Raw genomic sequence first — 25,989 nt, 5'->3', positions numbered from 1 at the left:
GGAAGATCAAGGCAAAACTTCACAGGATAAGATGTTGATCAATGAATCTTTTCAAGATGAGCAACTTTTTATGGTGCAAGAAGAAGAACCATGGTTTGCAGATATTGTGAATTATCTTGTGAGTAATGTTATTCCCTAAAACTCTCTTATGCTCAAAGGAAGAAGTTTCTACATGAGGTGAACTGGTATCGATGGGATGAGTCGTTCTTGTTTAGACAGGGGGCAGATCAGATTATCAGGAGGTGCATTCCATACAGTGAGACGGAGGGTATCTTAGGAGACTATCATTCTACTATGTATGGTGGCCATTATGGTGGAGAGAAGACAGTTGCCCATATCCTTCAAGCGGGATTTTTCTGGCCTACTTTGTTTAAAGATGCTCATCAGTTCGTGTTGAGATGTGATCGCTGCCAACGAGTTGGAAATATGTCCAAGAGAGACGATATGCCTCTCAATGTGTTTCTCGAAGTTGAGATTTTCGATGTTTGGGGAATCGACTTCATGGGGCCATTTGTCTCGTCATGCAATAATCAATATATTCTTTTGACGGTGGATTATGTGTCTAAATGGGTTGAGGTTAAATCTTTGCCAACCAACGATGCTAAGGTGGTGATCAATTTTCTTCATAAGCAGATATTCACACGTTTCGGTACTCCAAGGGTCATAATCAGTGATGAGCGATCGCATTTCTGCAATCGCAAATTTACTGCATTAATGGAAAGATATCATGTGAATCATCACATGTGGCCACAACTTATCATCCTCAAACTAATAGGTAAGATGAAGTCTCTAATCGAGAGATCAAGCAAATCTTGGAGAAGGTTGTGAGTCCGTCAAGGAAAGATTAGTCTTTGAAGCTAGATAAAGCTGTTTGGGCCTACAGAACAACATTCAAGACTCCTCTAAGCATGTCTCCTTTCCAGTTGGTATATGGTAAGGCGTATCATTTGCATACGGAGATAGAACATAAAGCATATTGGGCTATGAAGAAGCTGAATCTTGACATGGAAGCTGCTGGAGAAAAGAGAATGCTCCAACTTAATGAACTCGATAATTTTTTGGCTACAGGCTTATAAAAACAACAAGTTATACAAGGAAAAGGTCAAAAGATGGCATGATAGGAGGTTAGTGCACAAGACATTTGTGTCTGGTCAGCAAGTTCTATTGTTCAACTCTCGTCTCCGACTTTTTCCAGGAAAACTTAAGTCATGGTGGTCAGGTCCGTTCATTGTCAAAACTGTGTTTCCACATGGAGCTGTGGAAATTTTTGATAAGCATCCTGAACAAGCGTTCAAAGTAAATGGTCAGAGGTCGAAGCATTATTATGGGGATACGAAGAACCGTGAGGTGGTGAGCGCCGTTCTTGCGACAACTTGATTTCAAAGTTTCACGTTAAGCTAAAGACGTAAAACAAGCGCTTCGTGGGAGGGAACCCATGCATTTGTTGTATTTTTGCTGGGAAAAAAGCCAAAAAAAATCAAAAAACTGAAAATTTTTCCACAAGTGCGGCACGCCCGCGCTTTACACGGCACGCCCGCGCGAGGTCCCTGGCAAAAAAAGAGTGAAAAAAAATAGAAAATCAGATCCTCTCGTGTAGCTGCTAGATCTTCTCGTCCACAGTAGACAGGGGATAGGACTGGACTTGGAGATGCTCAGTACAGGAGATTGACTAGGTGTATGGATGTCATGCATGACATTCATAGCCGGTTTGCTCAGGATTTGATACAGGTTTTAAGTACTGCTTTTAGAGCCACTGGTGTCGAGGTCGATTGGCCTGTATTTGGAGCGAGCTCTGTTTACCCACCACTAAATTTTCCACCCGAGGAGGGTGATCCCACCGACGACTAAGTATGCCTTGTTTTCTTATTATTACCTTTAATGAGGACAGTAAATATTTTAAGTTTGGGGGTGATAATGTAAGGATTAGTTGTGTGTCATGTTCATATAGATTCATATTGCATGTTTAGTTTAGTCCGTTCATTATTTTTGCATGATTGTTCATATAGGTCATATTTGTTTAAATATTTGTTCATGTTATTATGTGAGTCCATATAGTTGTATTTGCATGCATATAACATGATCATGTATGATGAGCTGTTTCTGATTGGTAGGTTGGTGTTGATTTGAGTATAGTGATGTCGAATAGAGGGATGATTAAGTCCTAATGAATTGATTTGCATGCCCATAAATAAAGTTTTTTCACAAGTCTTATAGGTTGCTTTTGAACTAGATCATGATCATACTTGTTTGTTTGTTGGAAGTAATCACTTTGTTATATGTGGGATTTTTGTTATTCTCATAATGACTTAGGAACACTGGATTTTTAAACTGGGAAAAACATGGATATGATTGCTAGTTGTGAATAAAATTAGGCGTCAAATGGCTAGTAGTCGACTCATATTTTTATGAGTGGTCTAGGTTTGAATGAGATGGAGCGAAATGCCCTCATTCAGAATCATTGAAAAACAAAGCAAGAAAAAAAGAAAAAGAGGAAAAAAAAAGAAAAAAAATTGTGTTAGTATATGCAGAATTGACCAAGAGTGAGCTCTTTAATACTCGAGCAATTAAGTTCTCGGGGACTTTGTGCCTAGTGACGTAAGGCTTGTATAGTCTGGGATCCGCTAACCTAACGCTCACTACATTGGTATTATTGTATAAGTCCTTTGGGACCCATTCATTGCAAAGTCAAATAAGTATTGGTGTTTGATGTGTTTCAGTATTATAGCATGATCCTTGTATAACTCTAGTAAAATTGAGGTGTTGTGAGTCATTATGTGTTTAACGTCTATTCTTTTTATAAATTTGTGATTGTTTTGGTGAAGGATAGGATATGGTTATTGATCTAGTGTTGAGAGTATATCTGATAAGCATCCCACACACGCACGTTTCTGGTTTGTATGTTGGTTTATGGGATTTAGTTGAACTTTGTTTAAAGTCATTGCATTCTTAGAGACATTGCTTATTGATTTGGTTATGGTCATTCCGAGGGGATCGTTGCATTGTCATTTAGTTGCATTTTCACGTAGTTGCATTCATGTAGTAGTTTTGTTATTAGTGTCGAGTCTGTTTATGCTTGAGGACAAGCATCGATTTAAGTTTGGGGTTGTGATAAGTAGATTTTATATCTACTTGGAACGCTTCATATCAGCTTAAGTTGGTGTTTTGGACTCAAATATTTGGTGTTTTTGATTTGTTTTTGTTAGGTCACACACACTGTAGAGGGGGTGAATACAGTGTATAATACAATCAAATCGAACTTTAATATATTAAGTAACAGAAAACAAACTTTATTGAAACAATAAACTCTGTTACAGTATGGAACTGTTACCTCTCAATGATGAACAAATATCACGAGAGCTGCTAGGGTTACAATGAATAAACTTCTCGAATATATGATAACACTTATAGTGTAAACCCTATGTCTGTGTTTATATACTACACAGTTACAAGATAATCGCTAATTGATATGGAATATAATTCTGCTTCCTAAAATATACCAATCAGATATCTTTTCTTCCAAGTATTCCATTCTTCATGGAATTCCTTCTTCATGCATATCTCTTCTTATGTTTATCTCGATCTTCTTTCCTTTAATCAGCTACTGTCCTTCTCTAATCATCCTTCAGCACTTAAGTTCTGATATCTAACTTCTGATGATTATCTCCTGATAATATAAGTACTGATATCCTTAAGTCCTGACTTCCAGTATAAGTACTGATCAACAGTTAAGTACTGATTTGTCCTGTTAAGTAAGATCTGAAATCTAAACATAAATTATATTAGCCATGACATTATCAAATATATCTAACAATCTCCCCCAACTTGTAAATTAGCATAATATACAAGTTTAATAGATATTTGATGATGTCAAAAACATTAAGTACAAATGCATGAGAATTAGACTAGATAACTACAACTTACAGTCCTTCAAGCTTTACCAATATTCAACTTCTGATAACAACTTCAGTCTATACAAATATCAGAATTTAAGCAGTTGTAGATCTTCGACTTGGCTTCATCATCTGATCTCTCTGATGTCAGGAGTTGTTCTGAGATAGTTCTTCAACAAACATTCTCAGCATATCTGAGTTCATCAATCATTCTCCTTTTGGCATCTTTAAGCTCTGCAGTATCTTCACCAGTTTGAAAGATTGCAGCTCTGAGATCATTGATCTTTGCTTTTCTCAACTCCTGATCTAGTCTTATGACATAAGCTTTGTCAGACTCCAGATTGAATTCAAGTCCCTTAATACCAAGATATGTTATGATCTGTGCAGTATTAGACTTCATATCAACAATATCACCATTGTGATCTCTATACTTTGGAACATATGTGCTGTCAGACTTAACAGAATAAAGCCTTTTCTGTCTCTGAATTTGTTCTTTTAAGTAGTTTGCAGCAGTTTCTGTTATTCCGTCATTCACTTGAAGTAAGAAAAGTACATGCTCCAATTCTTCAAAATACTTCAATGGAATGGCATTTTGTCTTATATGATAAACCCTACCATCTGTCATGAAATACAACATGATGTATTCTTTCAAGTAGGTATGGTAAACCATCAGTACAGATTCCAGTTGATTCAATCTCTCAGGAGTTGCTCCAATACCTGGTTCACTCAAGGAAGTTGGATCATTGGTAGTGTTGTGTACTCTTCTTTCATCAGCACTTCCCAATCCAGTTTTATCTCTTGCTTCCTTTCCAGTAACTACTCTTGCTTCAAAACCACTTGCAGTAGTCTTCAAAGGTTGAGTCTGTTTTGCTTTAGTGAATCCTGGTAGGAGTGTCTTTGATCTATCTTCTGATATCAAGTTAACTTGAGTTATGTCAGAGGTTACTTGCTTCTTCTGGATATCAGAACTTACAATTTCTTGACTCTGAACAACTTGAGCCATGTCAGAGGTTGTTTTAAGAACTTTTCTTGAAGTCAGAGCAAGATCATCCTTTTCATCAGTAATTTCTTCATCCTCAGGAGGTACATAAACCTTGATAGGTTCACCAACCTTTTCTTTACCCTTGGATCTTGGATCTATCTGCGGTTGTGATCTAGCCAATGTTGCTTCAGTAAGTGTCCTTTCTTTGATCACAATGCCTTTGAGTTTTGGAAGTGGCTTTTTACCAGAAGCTTCAGATTTAGATGTGACTTTCTCTGATTTAAGCCTGGCTTCTTCTTCCTTTAGACTTTCCAAGTCCATTCCTGGATTTTCCTGAAGAAATAACTGTCTTGACATTTCCTCATCAAGATCTAAAAGTTCATCAGAACTTAGCCTTTTACCAGTAGCAGAACTTATTCTCTTCCTAGTATCAAAACTTGTCATGTGACTAGCTTGTCTTGATGTGAATCCTCTACCTTGACTATGACCTCTACCCATTCCAGAGCTTCCTTGATCATCTGTTTCATTATCCTCATTTCCTGTCAGTGTCTTGTCAGTCTTGCATTTGGACTTAATCACTTTCTCCCCCTTTTTGGCATCAGCAGGTAGTAGAAGAGAGATAAGCAATTCCACTGAGGATTGGATTTCAGTTAGTTGTGATTGCTGAGAAACTTGATTTTTCAGAATTTCATCAATCTGAGCTTGTTGATGATCTTGAGTCTTCTCAATATAAGCAATCCTGTCAATGGTAGGTTGGAAGAACTTTTTCTTATCAATTTTTCAAACTTGTTCCTGTTTGATAAAGTTCTCCTGAATCTTGTGTAACTCTGCATGAGTAGTTGAATGAAGACCTTGTAGATGTTTAGTACTCAATGCAGTGACTCTAAGCTGAGTTTTGAAATCATCAGAATTTAACATTTCATCAGCTTTAGTCAAGTGCTCAGCAAGATGCTTGTCAGTTGGAACACATGAAACTGAGTTCCATTCCTTAGTCCACTCCTGACCTGCAGGAGTTTCACTCCAAGGTACTGGTGCTTCCCCGGTAACAAACTTCTTAACCAGTTCAGACTTAGGAAGAGTCTGTTGAGGAGTATGTCCTGAAGGACCTGCTTCATCAGCATCTACAGTTGGAGCAGCATCACCAGTATCTCCAGCATTTGCAGCATCAGAACTTAAAGAATCAGTATCTTCTGATAAGACAACAGTGTGAGTAGCAATGGAGGCTTAGCATCCTCTAATTGCTGATCTTGTTCTAAGTTCTGATCAACAGCCATATCCTGATGCTCACCTAAATTCTGATCATCATCATCTTGATGCAGAGAAGGTGTTGTTGATAACTCTGGGGTTTGAACAGCATCAGTAACAGGTGTTGTGGAAGGATCATTTGTTGTTGGAGCTTCTAAGAGAAGTACTGCAGGCACAACCAAGTTTTGAACATCAATATTAGCACTTGTGCCTGGATCAACAGAAGACACAGAAGGTGTGTTAGCCTTTTCAGAAACAGCTTCCTGAGATGGAGTTGATGGAGAAGAAGTGACTGGAGCAAATTCCTTGTCTTGTGAGATCAGAGATTCCTGATCCCCTTCCTTAGCTATTTCCTCTTCATCATCTGAAACTGGCCTTTTTGCCCTCTGTTTCTTGTATCTCTTTGTTGATTTGGATTCCTTGGGAGTTTCAGGAACTGTCATTCTTCTAAGCCGTTTGAGAAGCCTAGATCCCCCAATTCCAGAATCCTTCTGAGAAGTCACTTTCTCAGCTTCACCTACAACAGGTTCTGAAGAAGGAACCTGTTCCTCAGTATCAGATTCATCTCTCAGTACAGTCCTCCTCCTCTTTTGAGGTGTTTGAGGAATAGTTTTTATCCTCTTTGGCTTGGAGGATGAGGGTTGAACAGTCTGTGAAGTAGAGAGATAGGATTTGAGATAAGTCCTGAGGGTAGGTTGAGTAGAATGAGTGGTAGGTGCTGAGGATGATGGTTTTTGGGTGTTTGTGGTTTGTTGGACATCAGAGTAAACAGATCTATAAGTATCAGGATCAGCATTTACTAGGATTTGTTTTACAGACTGAGGAATCTGTAATGGTCTAACCACTGTTTTCTTAGTATCAGCATTTACCAGATCATTAAAGTATCATTTTGCAACTCTAAAAGGTGGGGTTGAGGAACTGACTAATTGAGGTTCATCAGTACAAAAGGTATATATAAGTTGACAGAATCTAGCAAAATAGACAACATTCCTATCCTCTGTCATCCTATCCCCAATAAAACCAATTATTCCTGTTGCAAAATCAAAATGAGTTTGATGGATAATAGAATACCCTATGTGCTGACTCAGAATTGGGATAGCATCAAAATTCGAACATTTGTTCCCAAAAGCTTTGGTGATGCAGTCAAAGAAGAAACTCCATTCTCTTCTGATATTAGCCCTTTTTAACTGCCTAAGCTTTACCAAACTCTTTTCATATCCCAAATCAGCCATTAACTCCTGAAGTGTTGAGTCCTCTGGAGTTGAAAAAGTACAATTTTCTGGGAGATGTAGAGCTTTACGTATTGTACCAGGAGTGACTGCATAAGATGAATCACCCACTTCAAAAACAATACTGGGAGTGTCATGTTTACCACCATTATCAAAGTACCTAGTCCGCCAAAACGTCAGAACTTGTTGACTCGAAAAGACTTCAGGCTGAGTTAATGCATACCCAATCTCACTGTGTGCAAGAAGATCTTGCATAAAATGCAATTCAGATGGAGCTTCAGCATGATCAAGAATTGCTGCATAGTTGTTTGGAACAAACTTAGCTCTATCAATGATTAAATCCTTAGGTGCCATGTGAAAAATTGAGATTCAAAAGTGCCTGTTAGGTGTTTGATAAGATGTCTGTATGAAAAAGCAACGTGAGAAGAAAGAGAGTAAAAGTAAGTAAAGAGAAAAAATACGAAGAAAATAAAAGATTAAAGAAATCCTCTCTCTGTTGTACTTATACTCTGAACAAAAATGTTACCGTTGGACACCTGTCAGACATGCAGTAATAACGGATAGTTATTGGGCTCGAGAAAACAGGAATCATTACTGACCCAGTTGCCTGTTTTCAAGGAAAAACCGTTCCACTTACCCAGATATTCCATTAATTAAGGTGAAACAGTTTTAATTCAAAATTGAAACCGTTCCCACTGAGTTAATTATCTTTCACTGCATCATTAATATTCTGAAAGTAAATCACGTAAAAATGACCAAGATAAATTAGATGAGTAAGTGCTGATAAAAAAAATCAGAACTTAAATTAAAACAGAATTTATATGGTCATCAGAATATCAATCAGGATTTATCAATGCATTACCAAATATCTTAGAGACAAAATCTTGAAGCAAAAACAAATTTCATTAATATATCAAGAGAATACATTTATGAAATGGAAATTACATCAGTACTTATACAAGATTTCCCTAAGCTACTAAACCTAACGTCAACAGCTTTAGTCCTAACTAAGAAGCCTGACAAAGCTGATGATGAAGAAAAACAGGAAGAAGACAAGATTAAATCATTTCTTCTTCTTCCTACTCTCGACAAACAGAATGGCGAATCTGATGATTCGCTCTTGCTGGCGGAGAGCTGCCAGTCTTTCCTCCTCTAATCGCTCCAGATGGCGATGGTAATCCATATAGAAGAATAGGAGGTGGGTCAGTACCTCCTGGTGGGATAGAGTCCCATATCTTCTCAGGAATGGCTGTGACATGCCATTCCTGCTGCCAATCGGCACAGCTTAGCTCCATATTGAAGTTTTGGTAGTTCAAAAACATGTTGTATCTGACCATTGTGTTTTTGAAAGAAAAAGTATGAAGATAAGTGTGTGAGAAAGAATTTGATGGGAAGGCTGATGTGAAGTGGCTGCTTATATAGGCAAGAGAATTCCAGGAGACATAAAAGTATTTAATGCTGACAGGTAGAATTAATTCTACCTCGTCTCCCTAGACTTGGAAAAAGAATAACATTCATTGGAAAGAGGAAACATGGTTTGAAGCGCACAAGAAACAAGTAACAGTGGACTGTTCAAGTACAAATACCATTAACCCTAACCATAGTGACTATTAATCTTCCACTTCAACATATTCAAGTATTAACTGAGACTGTTATCAAATTTTATTCACAGATAAGTCAAGTAAAACATTAGACTGTAATATTAGAACTTAGACTTATATCAGAACTTAACAGTCATCAGAACATAATTTCTTAACTCGAAAAAGGAATGCCTATCTTAGTAAGTCCTCATACAAGTTCTGAGTTATACTCTTCAAAACTTAATCATCAGAATATGCAACCAGAGCTTGTCCTCAGAATTTGTGCAAAATGACACAATGACTGTTTATCTAAAATAACATAGACCTCCACAGAAATTTTCATCATTCAGATGGAGTGATTAGTGTGTGCATTAAGCTAAATAACAGACAAAGAGTAAAGTCTGATTCACTTCAGTACATCTTAGAAATAAGGCATAACTAAAATTTTGCTAAAGAGCTGTCATTGTCCTGAAACCTACTGATGAATGAGTTCATGCTTGAGTCCACCTCAACTATTTTGTGCTAATTTTATGCATCTTTTGCAATTCTATTTTACAGTGGCTTCTCAGTGTAAGTGAGTCACGACTGCTTATCAGAATTTATGCTATTATCAGAGTATTTCTCCAGTAATCATAGAGTGTGAAAAGTCACCAAGAAAATATTTTGCTTTTCTAATGCATATTTACTTATTACCAGCAATGCACTTGGGTCGTCCCTTCCACATTTTTACTCTAGATCTCAAAGGAGTACCTGATTTGATTCTTTGATCTTTTTGCTTTTTCTTATGATAAGTGAGGTTTATCAGCACTTAGTAAATTCAGCAGTTTTACTAGTATCAGAACTTAACAGATGAGTAGCATTATTCTAATTTGTGACTTAGTAATAAGATAAACAAAGTAAACTCAACTAAGCTCAATTATCAGAATTTGCTAGTGTCATAAGATTTCCACTGAAATAATTACTTCTTACATGGAATCATTTGTTTATTGAAGACTACTAGGTCAGTATCTAGCACAGTTATCCTCATAGGATTGAATAGTTACTTGAACAGACATATCACTTATCAGAGTTTAGAAACATATATCAGACAACAATCAGTACTTAAACGCGTATTTCAATTAATCACAGAATAAACAAAAAGATTATATTCTATAAATACTGATCATAAAGTCTGATGCATCTGAACAAAACTAGACAGATTTAGAAAAAGAACCTGAAACCATTCCAAGTTCATTTACCAATCTTGTAAAAGTGGCTTCACATAGTGGTTTTGTGAAGATATCTGCTAGTTGTTGATCTGTTGGAACAAAGTGCAATTCCACTGTACCTTCATCCACATGTTCCCTTATGAAGTGGTACCTGATGCTGATATGCTTTGTCATAGAGTGTTGAACTGGATTACCTGTCATAGCAATAGCACTTTGATTATCACAGTAAATAGGGATTTTGAAATATGTTAACCCATAATCCAGTAACTGATTCTTCATCCAAAGAATCTGTGCACAACAGCTTCCTGCAGCAATATACTCTGCTTCTGCAGTTGATGTGGAAATTGACTTTTGTTTCTTGCTGAACCAAGACACCAATCTGCCTCCAAGAAATTGGCAGCTTCCACTTGTGCTTTTCCTGTCAATTTTGCAACCTGCAAAATCTGCATCTGAGTAACCTATGAGTTTAAAATCTGATTCTCTAGGATACCATAATCCCAGATCAGCTGTTCCTTTAAGATACTTAAAGATTCTTTTTACAGCTATTAAGTGAGGTTCTCTTGGATCTGCTTGAAATCTTGCTCAAAGACAGGTAGCATACATGATATCAGGTCTACTAGCAGTTAGATAGAGTAGAGAGCCAATCATACCTCTGTAGTCAGTAATATCTACTGATTTACCAGTATCCTTATCCAGTTTTGTTGTAGTGGCCATGGGAGTGGATGCACTTGAACAATCTTGCATTCCAAATTTCTTCAGCAAGTTTCTGGTGTACTTGGTTTGACAAATAAAAGTGTCTTCTTCATTCTGCTTGACTTGAAGGCCCAGAAAATAGCTAAGTTCCCCCATCATACTCGTCTGATATCTTGACTGCATTAGTTTGGCAAACTTCTTGCAAAGTTTGTCATTTAAGACCCAAAAATGATATAATCAACATAAATCTGGACCAGAAGTAAGTCATTTCCATGGTTGAGGTAGAACAGTGTTTTGTCTATTGTTCCTCTGTTGAATCCACTTTCCAGAAGAAACTGAGCTAAAGTCTCATACCATGCTCTAGGAGCTTGCTTAAGTCCATAAAGTGCTTTATCAAGCCTGTAGACATAATCTGGATGTTTGGTATCTACACAGCCTGGAGGTTGTTCAACATATACCTCCTCCTCCAATTCTCCATTGAGAAAAGCACTTTTCACATCCATTTGAAAGACAGTAAACTTTTTGTGAGCAGCATAAGCCAAAAATATCCTTATGGCTTCTAACCTGGCAACTGGTGCAAATGTTTCATCATAATCAATTCCCTCCTGTTGAGAATATCCTTTTGCAACCAGCCTTGCCTTATTCCTTGTAATTATGCCATCACTGTCAGTTTTGTTTCTGAATACCCACTTTGTACCAACAACAGATCTATTCTTTGGTCTTCGCACTAGGGTCCAGACTTTGTTTCTTTCAAATTCATTTAACTCTTCCTGCATTGCTTGCACCCAATCAGCATCTTGAAGAGCTTCTTCCACTTTCTTTGGCTCAGTCTGAGAGAGAAAAGAATTGTAGAGACATTCATTTGAAATACCTGTTCTAGTTCTGACACCTGCATCAGGATTTCCAATTATCAAATCAGGTGTATGTGATTTTGTCCACTTCCTTGCAGATGGAAGGTTTTCTTTAGAACTGGATGCTCCCCCATGATCCATGCTATCTTCATTTTCATTTTCTGATGCTCCCCCTGAAACTATGCTCTCTAAGTTGGATTCTTCAGTATTTAGATTTTCAGCACTATCAGAACTTGGCTTATCAGAACTTGACGAATCAGAACTTGAAGAGCCAGATGCATGTTCTGATGTTTCTTGAGATGTGGTAGGATCTTGAGTATGCTCCCCCTGCATAGGTGCATCTTCCTCTGACATAGTCACCACAGTTTCAATAACATCAGAGTTTAATCCATCAGAGTTTACGGTATCAGGACTTAGACTTTCAGGATTTTCAGTATCAGAATTTGAGTCTTCATTTTCAAATCTCAGCTGATCATGGTCAATGAAATCTTTAAGACCAGTAATCTTCTTGTCATCAAAAGAGACATTGATAGATTCCATGACCACTTTTGTTCTCAAATTATAGACTCTGAAGGCTTTTGTGGAAAGTGGATATCCAACAAAGATTCCTTCATCAGCTTTTAGATCAAACTTTGATAGCTGTTCAGGATGAGTCTTGAGAACAAAACACTTGCATCCAAATACATGAAAGTATTTCAGATTTGGCTTCTTTTTCTTCACCATCTCATATGGTGTTTTTCCATGCTTGTTAATGAGTGTTGCATTTTGAGTAAAACAAGCAGTCTGCACAGCTTCAGCCCAGAAATAGGTTGGAAGCTTTGCTTCTTCAAGCATTGTACGTGCAGCTTCAATGAGAGTTCTATTCTTCCTTTCAATAACTCCATTTTTCTGTAAAGTTCCAGGAGCAGAAAATTCCTGCTTTATTCTATGGTTTTTGCAGAACTCTTCCATTATCAAATTCTTGAACTCAGTGCCATTATCACTCCTTAAAATTTTTACAGAATCTTTGACCATTTTATCCAGATGTTTGACATGATCAATCAAGATAGATGCAGTTTCACTTTTTTTGTGCAAGAAATACACCCATGTGTATCTGGTGAACTCATCCACTATGACCAACGCATACTTCTTCTTTGCAATAGACATGACATTTACTGGACCAAATAGATCAACATGTAGTAGATGATAAGGCTCAAGAATTGATGATTCAGTCTTGCTCTTGATTGAATATTTTCTTTGTTTGGCCTTCTGACAGGAATCACAAAGACCATCAGGAGCAAATACTGACTTTGGCAGTCCTCTCACAAGATTTTTCTTGACCAATTCATTTATATTGTTGAAATTTAAATTAGAGAGTTTCTTATGCCAATTCCAGCTTTCTTCAATTGATGCTCTACTCATCAGACAGATTACAGAACCATCAGTACTTGTTGAAAGCTTAGCTTCATAAATGTTACCACGCCTGTATCCTTTCTGAACAACTTTGCCTTTAGATTTACTCACAATTTCACAGTATTCTTCAAAGAAATCAACATGATAACCTCTGTCACAGATTTGACTTATACTCAGTAGATTGTGTTTAAGTCCTGAGACCAGAGCTACTTCTTTAATTATGACATTTCCAAGATTGATATTGCCATATCCCAATGTTTTTCCAATATTGCCATCTCCATAAGAAACACTTGGGCCAGCTTTCTCCACAAAGTCTGATAGCAGGGCCTTATTTCCAGTCATATGTCCTGAACATCCACTGTCCAGAACTATAATATTTTTCCTGTTGCCCTGCAATCACAAAGACCACTAATTATTAGTTTTAAGGACCCAGACTTGCTTGGATCCTTTGGCCTTATTAAGTTTGTTAACATTTGCAGTGGATTTAGCATCAGAGTTTATGTTAACATTTTTCTTATCAGAACTTACACTATCAGACTTTGAATCATAATTTACACTAGAAGGAACAATGGAAACTTTCTTCAAAGAAGGTTTTATTTGATAATAATCATAGTACAAACTATGATATTCCTTACAAGTATAAATGGAATGCCATAAACTACCACAATAAAAACAAGGATTTTGTGGTTTGTATCTAACAGACTGACTCTTAACTCCTGATTTTGAAGGTAAGGAGTTAATATTCTTATTCTTCCTGCAAAAAGAAGCCAGATGGTTAGAACTTCCACAGTTATGACATGTTTTCCTAGGAGCATCAGGAACAGGTTTATAATTATTGCTTTTATTCACACCTTCCTTTCCATTCCTATTATTCCTAGGTGATTTTACCTTGTTTGCATTCTTAACATATTTCAGCTTATGCTTAAGCTGCTTCTTTGTCATTAAGCCTATGTTCACTTCAGCTGTCTTTTCCTGTTTTAGTTTGTCAGAAGTTAATTCCTTTGTAACTTCTGATTTCTCATTTTCAGACTTTACAGTTACAAACTTAACAGGTTTTAACTTTGGCTTTTGCTTATCAACAGGCTTAATTTCTTCAGTTCCTTTATCATTCTTATCTTCTCCATAACCTAAGCCCTCTTTCCAGTTTCCACTACTTAGCAAATTTTGAGTTATTTTGCCAGAGTTAGTCCAAGTCCTGATAATCTCTCTTTCCTTTTCTAACTCAGTTTTTAGAGATTCATTCATTTTTAGCACTTCATCCCTAACATAAAAAGCATCATCTCTATCCTTCTGAGTTTGATGGAACATGACTAACTCTTTTTCTAAGAAATTATTTCTTTTCTTAAATGCAAGATTTTCAGAAGTTAATCTTTCACATGTTAAATTTTGATCTCTATAACTAACAAAGATGGTTTTAAGATATCTTCTCAACTCATTAATATCATCAGTATGAAAAGCATAAGTAGTCTGAGGTACCTTTGTTTCAGCAGCTTCAACTGCTCTCAGCACTTTCTTTATCAGCATTTGCCATCAATGCATAGTTTTCCTCACTTTCAGAGTCTGAGGTGTCTGTCCAGCTTTTCTGCTTTGTGACAAGAGCCTTGCCTTTGTCACCCTTTACCTTCTTACAATCAGGAGATATGTGGCCTTTCTCACCACAGTTATAGCATTTAACATTGGTGTAATCTCCTCTGTCAGACTTTCCTCCTTTCCTCTTGCTTCTTTGTTCCATCTCAAGCTCATGAGTCTTGAGCATTCCATAGATTTCGTCAAGAGTTGTTTCATCAAGGTTGTAGTTGTCTCTTATTGTCGTTGCCTTCAAATCCCAGCATTCAGGAAGAGCTAACAGGAACTTAAGGTTTGAATCTTCAAGATCATACTCTTTATCAACCAATGACAAATCATTCAAAAGTTTGACAAATCTATCATATAAATCATTCAATGACTCATTAGTCTTTGAGTCAAAGTGTTCAAACTCTTGAGTGAGTATTGTCTTCCTGTTCTTCTTAATTGTGTCAGTTCCCTGACACCTTGTTTCCAGAGCATCCCATATCTCCTTAGCAGTCTTGCAGTTGATTACCCTGTTTGACATTACATTATCAATGGCACTATGCAGTAAGTGTCGTACCTTGGCATCCTTAGCAATTGATGCTATATCTTCAGCAGTATAATCACTCTTCTCCTTTGGTACCGTCTTTGCTGCTTCACCTGCAACTGCAACTGCGAGCTTGGTTGGTTTGTGAGGCCCTTCCTTGATTCTATCAAGGTATTCTGGATCTGTTGCTTCCTGGAACATGGTCATCCTTACCTTCCATATGGGATATTCAGATGGTCTCAGTATGGGAACCCTGATAGTCTCATACCGACTTTGAATTTGTGGCTTTGGAGGTTCTTCAGTTTTGGTAGGCTTAGTTGGAGTTTCTGTGTCAGACATGATTGTGTTTGGATCTTTAGCTGTATGTGTGTTAACAGATTGGCTCTGATACCACTTGTTAGGTCACACACACTGTAGAGGGGGTGAATACAGTGTATAATACAATCAAATCGAACTTTAATATATTAACAGAAAACAAACTTTATTGAAATAATAAACTCTGTTATAGTATGGAACTGTTACCTCTCAGTGATGAACAAATATCACGAGAGCTGCTAGGGTTACAATGAATAAACTTCTCGAATATATGATAACACTTATAGTGTAAACCCTATGTCTGTGTTTATATACTACACAGTTACAAGATAATCGCTAATTGATATGGAATATAATTCTGCTTCCTAAAATATATCAATCAGATATCTTTTCTTCCAAGTATTCCATTCTTCACGAAATTCCTTCTTCATGCATATCTCTTCTTACATTTATCTCGATCTTCTTTTCTTTAATCAGCTACTGTCCTTCTCTAATCATCCTTCAGCACTTAAGTTCTGATATCTAACTTCTGATGATTATCTCCTGATAATATAAGTACTGATATCCTTAAGTCCAGACTTCCAGTATAAGTACTGATCAACAGTTAAGTACTGATTTGTCCCAGTTAAGTAAGATCTGAAATCTAAACATAAATTATATTAGCAATGACATTATCAAATATATCTAACAGTTTTGTGTTGAGTCGTTGCAGGGCACTAGTCAGAGGTGGAAATGAGCTTTTAAATGATTATATGTTGATAAGAGATCAGGGAAGGAGTCGTGGAAGTTTGTAGGAAGGACAGAGCGCAAAAAAAAGGCTTGTTCGCACAAAACCACGCAAGTGTACGCGATCACAAGTAGTATAAGATTAAGTTAAGTTCGTTCCCACAGAGACTGGTTTAAACAGAATATGAACTTATGCAACAATGTATGGTTATTATTCACTGCTAAGACAAGTATCAATTTTGAGTTGATTAACTAATTAAAGTGATTATACTAGCATGCATTAACTAAGAGAATAAAACTGATTTACTTATATGAGATAAAACATGGGATTCTAACTTCATTAATTACTTCATTCAGAGTCTATGCCTTTAATCTTAGCATGTGATGGTGATGACAACTAATCAGATAACACGAAATTAGTATACACTATTTTTCGATATATGTATACCCTACTACTAAACATCCACAAATAAGATAGAATTTGAGCACACACCAATTATGCTTAGACCCTATATGTCTATAAGATTTGAAAACATACGGTTTAATGAGCAAGTTATCTATTGAGATTAAATAGGGCAGTAAGATGGTTAAAATTATACTATGACTCATGCATGACAACATACATAAACCTATGCTAGCATGGCAAGTTCTAAAACTCTATACCACTTTCGCTTCAATAAAGATTAACAAATGACTTAGATGTTAGCTATGCATCTAAGAAGAATAAGTACAACCATACTAGGAAATCATAAATCACCACACACTAATGATTTAGAACAATCAACTATCAAAATCTGTAAATAAATCCGCTAGAACCCCATGAAAACAATTATTTCATGATAATAAATAAGTTCAGAATACTACGAGATAATATAAAAGTACTAGATTTTAGAACAAATCAAAAACAAGCATCCAAAAGTATCACCTAAATCGAAGAATACAAAAGTGAAAACTAAATCTTCCTCTCCTTAGCCATTTTGGGTGATTTAGGTCAGTATCGCCCAAATCGAAGAATACAAAAGTGAAAACTAAATTTTATTCTCCTTAGCCATCTTGTGTGCTTTAGGACTTCTCTATGTTCTCCATGGCTTCCTTGTTCTTAAAATGTCTTCTTTTATTTTTATATATAACCCTAGTTGACCTGGACTCTCGCAATAACCAAATTATAATCAAATCAGGATTCTACAGAATTTGGTTGGCACGGGCGTGCTCTGTGTCTGACAAATGGGGCCTAGGTGCATTAGGAATGGTTTTATATTTTTTTTCCTTGTTAACACCTTCTTTTCCATTTCTATTCTTTCTACGTTGTTTTTCCTTATTTTTCTTTTTGACTTCCTTCATCTTTTGCTTAAGCTATTTCTGAGTCATTAAACCAATATTTACTGATTTAGTGTGAACTTGTTCGCATTTATCAGTTTTTAAGTTTGACTTAGATGTTGATGTCGATCCCTTTTCATTTACAGACTTAACATCATCAACACTTAAGTTAAACCTTATAGGACTTATCTGAGACTTGTTCAGCTTTAACTTCTTATCAACATTTATTAGTTTAATCTTCTCAGTTGCTTTTTCATTTAAATCATCAGAATTAGATATATTAGCATAACCTAATCCTGGTCCCTAAAAGCCACTTTCTATTAAACCCTGAGTTGTTTTTCCTGAATTAGTCCAAAGCTTGATAACTTCTCTTTTTTTAGCTAATTCTTTCTAAAGATAAGCATGCTTTTCTAATAGTTTTTCTTTAACATACAAAGCATCATCTATTTCTTTTTGAGTTTCTAACATGAAAATCAACTCAGCTTCTAGGTGATCATTTCTTTTCTTTAAGTCAGAGTTTCTAGTTATGTTCCAAGTATTTTTAAGAGTTTGATCCATATAACTAACATGTAGTGTTTTAATAAATAGCAGTAATTCCCATTTATCATCAGTATCAAAAGAAAGAGTAGTTTGAGATACCTTCATCTCAGTAGTCTCAAGTTCACTATCAGCATTTACCATGAGAGCATAGTTGACATTCTCATCAGATCTTGATGTATCATCCCAATTCTTTTCTTTGTTATCAAGGCTTATTTTTTCTCAGCTTTTGGCTTTCTGCAGTCAACTGCAAAGTGTCCAACTCCATCAAAATTGTAGCACTTTATCTTTGACTTGTCAATTTTCTCAGACTTTGAATCCTCATCAGAGTTTCTTTCATAGTCCTCCTATCAGAGTTTGAGGAACTAGAACCTAACTGAAAACCCTTGTTCCTTTCTTGAAGTCTTTGTAGACCATCTTTCTGAAGCTTTTCATTAGAAGAGAAGCCATTTGTATAATTTCTTCATCATTTCCACGATCACTTTTAATATCTGAGTCATTATCAAAGTTTGAGTCAGCATTAGAGTTTGATGACTCAGTATCAAACTTTACAATCATAGCCTTTCCTTTTGAATGGCCTTTTCTTCCAGCTTTCTCCCTTGGTTTCTCTTCAACCTTGAGTGCACTATGTCTTGTTCTAGGCCCTTTCCTCTTTCTTCTCTACTCCATCTCTAGTTCATGAGTTTTCAACATACCATAAATCACATCCAAAGATGTCTCATCAAGATCATAATTATCCCTTATTGATGTGACTTTTAAGTCCCACTTTTTATGGAGTGCAAGAAGAAACTTTAAGTTTGAATCTTCTAGATCATATTTTTTGTCAACTAGTGACAAGTCAATCAGTAACTTCTAAAACCTATCATAGATTTCAGTCAAAGACTCATAAGCTTTTGAGTCAAAGCATTCATACTCCTGAGTGAGTATTGTCCTTCTATTCTTCTTGATAGCAATAGTGCCTTAACACTTGACCTCCAAAGTGTCCCAAATTTCCTTGGCAGTTTTACATCCAATCACCCTATTGGACATAACACTATCAAGACTGTTATGCAAAAGATGTCTAACTTTTGCATCTTTCATAATTGATAAAAGATCCTCACGAGACTAGTCTTTTTTATCCTTATCAATCATCTTTTCTTCTTGACCAGGGACAGCAACAACCAGCTTCATGGGTCTGGGAGCTCCATCATAAATCCTGTTCAGATATCTATGTCTGATGTTTCCAGATACATAGCCATCTTGACTTTCCATATTAGATATTCATGAATCTTCAAGATTGGAATCTTGATAGCCTCATATATGCTCATGTTATGGTTGATTTGGTTTGTGGCTGGTGGTGGGGGATTTTGTTGAGTTTCTTTGTCTGTTATTAGTGATTGTTTTATGGATCTTAAACTATTTGTGTATCAACATCAAACACGGATACCAATTTTAAGGCCTTAAATCAACTGTACAGGAGAGTGAATACAGTTTAAACAATCAAATCAAATTAAAGAACTCAACAGAATGAACAGTTTTTATATTAGTGAATAAAAACTGATTACAATACCCTCTCAAAGGATGAACAAATATCCTTGAGAGCTTCTAGGTTATATAAATAATATATCAATGCTCGAACACATATAGTGTTAACCTAACCCGTGCTTATATACTGCACAACCACACAATCAATCTAGAAGACACGTTACAATTGAATAAGGAATCCTAATACATATCCATCTATTGATTGTTACAATAAGTAAAGTCCTACACCGACATATCTCTGCAAATATATCTTCATGTGATATCTCCTGATTTCCAGCTTGACAAATACTGATACGAACAAACACCGATGACAAGTACTGATAAGCAAATACTGATGATAAATGTTGATGACGTCATCTTTGTCAAACTCTAATATCAAATGCTGATGGAAAACTCTGATGGCAAAATATTGATATCATCAATTTCATCTAACAATATAACTCAAAGTAATTAAAAGTATGAACTAAGAGAAGATTTACCTTTCTAGGAAAATCAATTCACAATTCCCTTGTTTGTTCGTTCTTATGCTTCACTCTGTCATTCTACAACTCTTGTGTTTGTAATAACCTTCTTTGTGTTAATATCACCATAATATTATATTTTTTAATTACAAGAGTCACCAAAACTAGTAGACTAGCTAATCCATAAACACACACACCTAAGCTATCTGCATGTTCATCTTATCCTCTTCCTAATGTGAAGATAATTTGTAAACTACTTTGTACTAATTTCTTAATTACTTAGGATTTAGGAATTTTAATTATCAATAATAAATTATTTTAGTTGCAATTATTTATTTATGATAATCCAAATCCATAAATAAATATTTGGCATATATAAAATTTTGGTCTACCAATATTTATGAATATATTATTTACAACACAGGTAAATAATCATCATTAATAATTATATATAAGATATTAAAATATTTGGGTAGAACCCAAAATTTCTCCCATGAGAAAGTCTATATTTTCATCATAACATCCACATTCTTCATGAACTCAAAACAAGCATCTTCTAACATTTTCTCAATATCCTCTCGAGAAACAGTGGGAGATTCTAGAGAAGATTGAGTAGAGGAAAACTTATCTACACAAAGTTGAATATGATCAAAAGAAATCCTATATATATTCCTCATATTGTCTATGTGTGTGCCTGCACGAACATACATGCCTTCTAACATCCAGCTACGACCATAAGTAGCAATAAGTTTATTTTCCAGCTACCTCTCAAGCGTTGATTCTCATCAGCTAATTTAGAAAAATCTCCGACTGGAATAGTGTGCCTATTATCTCCTTAAATTCTACCCAGAGATGGTCCAAACATAGGTGTAAATATAGGCTGATACATTGGCGTAAACATACTCCCCACCACTGGATTGCTAGAATGTTGAGGAGGAACTACAGGAGTATTTATTATAGTCTTAGGAGATGGATCTAGAGTAGGCATTGCAGGTTCCTTTCCTGGCTTTGGCTGACCGGCTCTAAGACGGGCTCTTGTTCAGGCTATGGATCTGGTTCAGGATCTGAATCGGGACCTGGATCCTGCCCAGACTCAGTTTCATCTATCAAATCTATAACCTCGATCATGACAGGTTCAGGCTCAAAGAAACCTTCTACTGAAGTATCATATGACAGCTCAATAACAACTGAATATGTGCACATGTCCCTTGTATTCGTATTCATCTACAAACACAATTATACATCAGTTGGTCGTCTCCAAATATATATTCAAAGTAGAATACATAGAGAAAGAACTAAAGAGTGGTAATTTCTAACTTTAATGACTTATGACTTGACTGACTTTTTAAATTGACAATATAATATTAATTGCACCATATTTTCTCTATAATTTTTATATTACTTAGCTGGTGAATTCTAGAAATATAATTATAGCTCTGGTATTAACAATGTAATGCCGCAAAATCATTGCACAAGATTAAGTAAATTCTGATACTTGAGTCATTACAAACACTCAAAACACTTATTTTCTTACACTGTTGAATTATACAAAGTTGTACTTAATACAAGCCAAAAGTTATTCTAATACAAACTATGTACAATATTAGTCCCAGAATCTAAACTGAAGTAATTTTCTAGAAGGCAATCCTTTAGTGTGCTACTAAAAGTGACCTATAAGTCAAAAGCCTATAGATATTACTTGCTTCAAGGACTCAAAGCACTGAAGCCATCTAACTCCGTGGATTAAAACTTCCACACTTCTCTTCCCTTTTCGGGTTCGATGCCTCACAAGTCTCATGCTTAGCTGTAATATTGCAATAGCAAGAGTGAGCATTTTAAGGCTCAACAAGTAATATAATTAGAATAAATACTATCATTGCCAATAAAGAAGAAGGGACAGTAATATAGTACTTTAGTAATTTAATAATTTAATTAATCTTAAACAAATAATGTTCAGATTTTTATTTAGTAAATCTATGCGTAAATTATGAACCAAAATATATCAACAAGTATCAATAAAACATAGTAATCCGAAGATTTAGAACTCAAACAACATTATTGGTGATCAGCCATGTAGTGTAACGATGCATGCAAAGTAATTGTGGACTTATATTATTGCCACTATATCTGCCTCACAAGCCTCACGTATTTGCCTCACAAGCCTCAAGTATATTAACCACACACTGTAATTTATATACCCCTCACATATTAATGCAGGTATGGTCTCAGAACCGATGTTCCCATCATAACAATGAAGGTTGTTCAACTCAGTTATTTTATAGCACAAAAAAATTGGTCGCCCAATTCAAACTACATATGTATATTGTAATTTTTCTCACAACCATGATCATAACAATAATATTTCTTTTAAAGGAATAGTAGATAAAATGACAAGGATATGGTTAAGCAAACTTTTCCTCGGTCCTTTGTTAAATGAAAATAGATATGGGAAGGTAATGGCTTCGTTTCTACACAATAGACGCCAACTCTATTTAGTAAATAGAATAATAGATTGATCAATTAGCTAAACGGAATGTACATTTTTAAACAATAATCTACCTAAAATTTATTATGCATATCCTACACCTGAACTAGTCTCACTCGATATATTTCACATTTTAAGGTATTTTAGATTAGTTCATAAGATTGTACAAAGTTATCAATTGAGCACTGTTTATTTTCTACAATCCCGTCCGCTCCAACCTGTGTCACTGCAGTGCCTATAACTCTCTCCCTGTTGGTTTAATTAACTTTATTCTTTTTTTGGTAAACTAAATATTCAGGACAACGACATATCCAAAAATCACTGTATAACATTAATTTTTCAATTTTTAACGAAATTATAAAGTTTACCCTGCAGCAATTTCTACAACAACTTGGGATATCTCCCCTAAATTCACCTATCACACACAATCTACACCTCTGATAGCTATAACATTTTACAGGCATAATCTCAGGATAATTTCATATAACTTTCACTTTATGACCCTCAACCAATTATATATTTAGGTCCATCAAAAAACAACATCAAAACGAAGTTAATTTCCAGAAAATTCATAATTTCAGTACTTTAACTAGTTCTAAGGTCAAAATCTTTACAAATAATCCTAACAATTTACTACATTTTAAAGGAAAGCGAAGAGAGTCATTTAAGAGTAAATTCCTTGGCCAATTTATAATTCAGCTACCTCCAAACCACCACGTCCTGATTATTAGCCCTGCTCCTACCATTCTGCCCAGATCTGTTGACACTAGATTTTTACATCTTAGACCAGGGACTTTAGGTCCCTTTTTACTAGAACTGATAGAGCATTCCTCATGGTTTCCATAACATATTGGCTCATCAAAAATGGATAAATGTAGCCCAAGATATTGAATTTTAAAGTTCGATGGTAATATCTGAATTTTAGAATTCTGAGGGACAACTTGTAATCTCTTAGAACCAATTCGGATCAGAACTTAGCACATATTTATTAATTAACTAAGTTCATTCCAAACATATAAATCAAAGTAATGAATAAGTATGAACTAAAAGGAGATTTACCTTTCTAGGAGAATCAATTCACAATTCCCTTGTTTGTTCCTTTTTATGTTTCACTCTGTCATTCTACAACTCTTGCGTTTGTAATAACCTTCTTTGTGTTAATCTTAATCCATCATAATACTATATATAGTAGGGTTAATTGCATAGTGCCCCTTGGTTTGGCCATTGTCACTTGGGTACCAATAGTTTCAATAATTGCACTTCACACCCCAGATAAGTTTGTGTCCTGCACTTTGCACCCTTTCCGTCAGTTTCTGCCGTTACCGTTAAATAGGTCCGGGGTAAAAAAGTAATTTGACAATGTTTAATTACATTTTGACCATTAAAGTTTAACTGATTTTTCATATCAACCCCCGGACATTTTTTTTACAACTTCGACATTCAACTATAAAAAATATACATTTTAACCATTTTTTAAAAAAATTATTTTCTGAAAATTAATTTGATAATATTTTTTCCAAAAATTTATTATCGAAAATTTATTTTTTTCGAAAATTAAAAAAAAATCGAAAATTACTTTCGAAAAAAAGTAATTTGATAATTTTATTTTTTTATTGAAAATTTGAAATTTTGAAATTTTTTTGTTTTCAAAGATAATAACCCCCTTAAATGAAATTTTCAGAAAATTTGTAAAAAACAAAAGTGATAGATAATAAAATTATCGTTTATGAAACGATGAGCCTCATTAAAAATGGAATTATAACGACACATTCAATGAAAAATTATAAAAAAGAGTTTTGTGTTTATTTTTTTTAATGTTTTACGATAATAGTTAAATTATATTTTTCGTATTTTTTCATATTTTTCGATAATAAAAATCTGTATTTTTCGAAAAAAATGAAAAATAAAAATCTTTATTTTTCGAGAAAAAAAATCTGTATTTTCGAAAAAATAATTTTTTCAGAAATAATTTTTTAATAAAATGGTTAAAATATATATTTTTATAGTTAAATGTCGAAATTGTACAAAAAAAATGTTCGGGGGTTGATATGAAAAATCTGTTGAACTTTAATGGTCAAAATGCAATTAAACATTGTCAAATTACTTTTTTACCCCTGACATATTTAACGGTAACGGCGGAAACTGACAGAAAGGGTGCAAATTGCAGCGCATAAACTTGTCTGGGATGCGAAATGCAATTATTGAAACTATTGGTACCAAAGTGACAATGGCCCAAACCAACGAGGTGCACTATGCAATTAACCATATATTTTAATTACAAGAGTCACCCAAGCTAGTAGTCTAGCTAGTCCATAACACATACACCTTAGTTGTCTGCTTGTTCATCTTATCCCCTTCTTAATGTGAAGATAAATTATAAACTACTTTGTAATAATTTCTTAATTACTTAGGATTTAGGAATTGTAATTTGTTAGAAATCAATCCTAAATTCTGATGATAAACAAAACTATATTTGCATAATTATGTTAAAACAAAATGTAACCTCCAACTGCTAACCGTCCTAAGGGATATCAATTGGAGGTGTAGCACATCAAATGGTGTGGTCATTATAACATCTTTTCTGAGAACTCAATAAAGACATAGAAATGCAATTATTCATTCAGAAGTGATGTTGACTCAATGGATAATCTAGAATAGGATGACCAAGTGTAAATATTTGATTCCATGTAATTCAGATTAAGTGAAGTGAATCTTCAACTGCTAAATGAAGAGAAACATCAACTGCTATAAATGTTAGCTTATCAAGTGACTATCAATGTATAAGGGAAGCTCTAGCAGAATGACTTCAAATGGATAAGAAGTTCTACGGCTTACAGCTATCAATGGCTAATGTAGATTATAGTTTTTGATAGTGACGTGACAGTGGTCAAAACCTAAGACTGTCACAACACATGGGCTGATAGGTATCTCAGAAAAGAATATGAGAAGCCAAGAAAATTTTTGCATATGATCGTGGATTCTGAAGAAGAAAAAATATTCCATTTCCGTGCATGGCAATTTGGAGAGATATTCAAGGTTGTATATCAAGATAAATATATATCCTCAATTGTCAAGCATCACGTGAAAGAGAATGAAGAAGCAACATTACTAGACCTCGAAGACCGCAATATGTATTGTCTAAAAAGCTTTGTAAATCGGTAATATAAAAACCAAGTAGCAGCAGTGTTTTATTTAAGAAAGTTTTAGATTTTTATAGAGCTTGAGAGAGATATCTTCCTCTGAGTGAAACACTGTAAACAGAGCTGTGAGATTACTCTTGTAATTGTAACATATTATTTCTTCAAAAATAAACCTCAAGCGACAAGTCGAAATACAAACTACCTAAAATTATAAACATCTGTATTCATCTTTCCTCTCCCATGCATAAATTAACTTGAAAATTTTAATTTGTATTCAACCCCCCTCAACAAATTAACCTAAGTTCATTATTAGTGAATA

The 25,989-nt window shown here is 35.0% G+C and overlaps 1 long non-coding RNA gene across 1 annotated transcript; it reads right to left on the bottom strand.

The window, feature by feature from the left end:
* Positions 1-21,545: 21,545 nt before the first annotated feature.
* Positions 21,546-23,684, bottom strand: LOC141664132 (uncharacterized). The gene is made up of 2 exons (XR_012551847.1): positions 23,590-23,684; positions 21,546-21,849 (listed from the first exon to the last, which is right to left on the bottom strand). It is a non-coding gene; the product is annotated as an uncharacterized LOC141664132 (long non-coding RNA).
* Between the last annotated feature and the right edge of the window lie 2,305 nt (positions 23,685-25,989).

This window comes from Apium graveolens, chromosome 6 (genome assembly GCF_009905375.1).
Source record: "Apium graveolens cultivar Ventura chromosome 6, ASM990537v1, whole genome shotgun sequence".
NCBI classification, from domain to species: domain Eukaryota; kingdom Viridiplantae; phylum Streptophyta; class Magnoliopsida; order Apiales; family Apiaceae; genus Apium; species Apium graveolens.
Note: the sequence above shows the minus strand (reverse complement) of the source record. Positions and strands in the feature narration are given on the sequence as shown.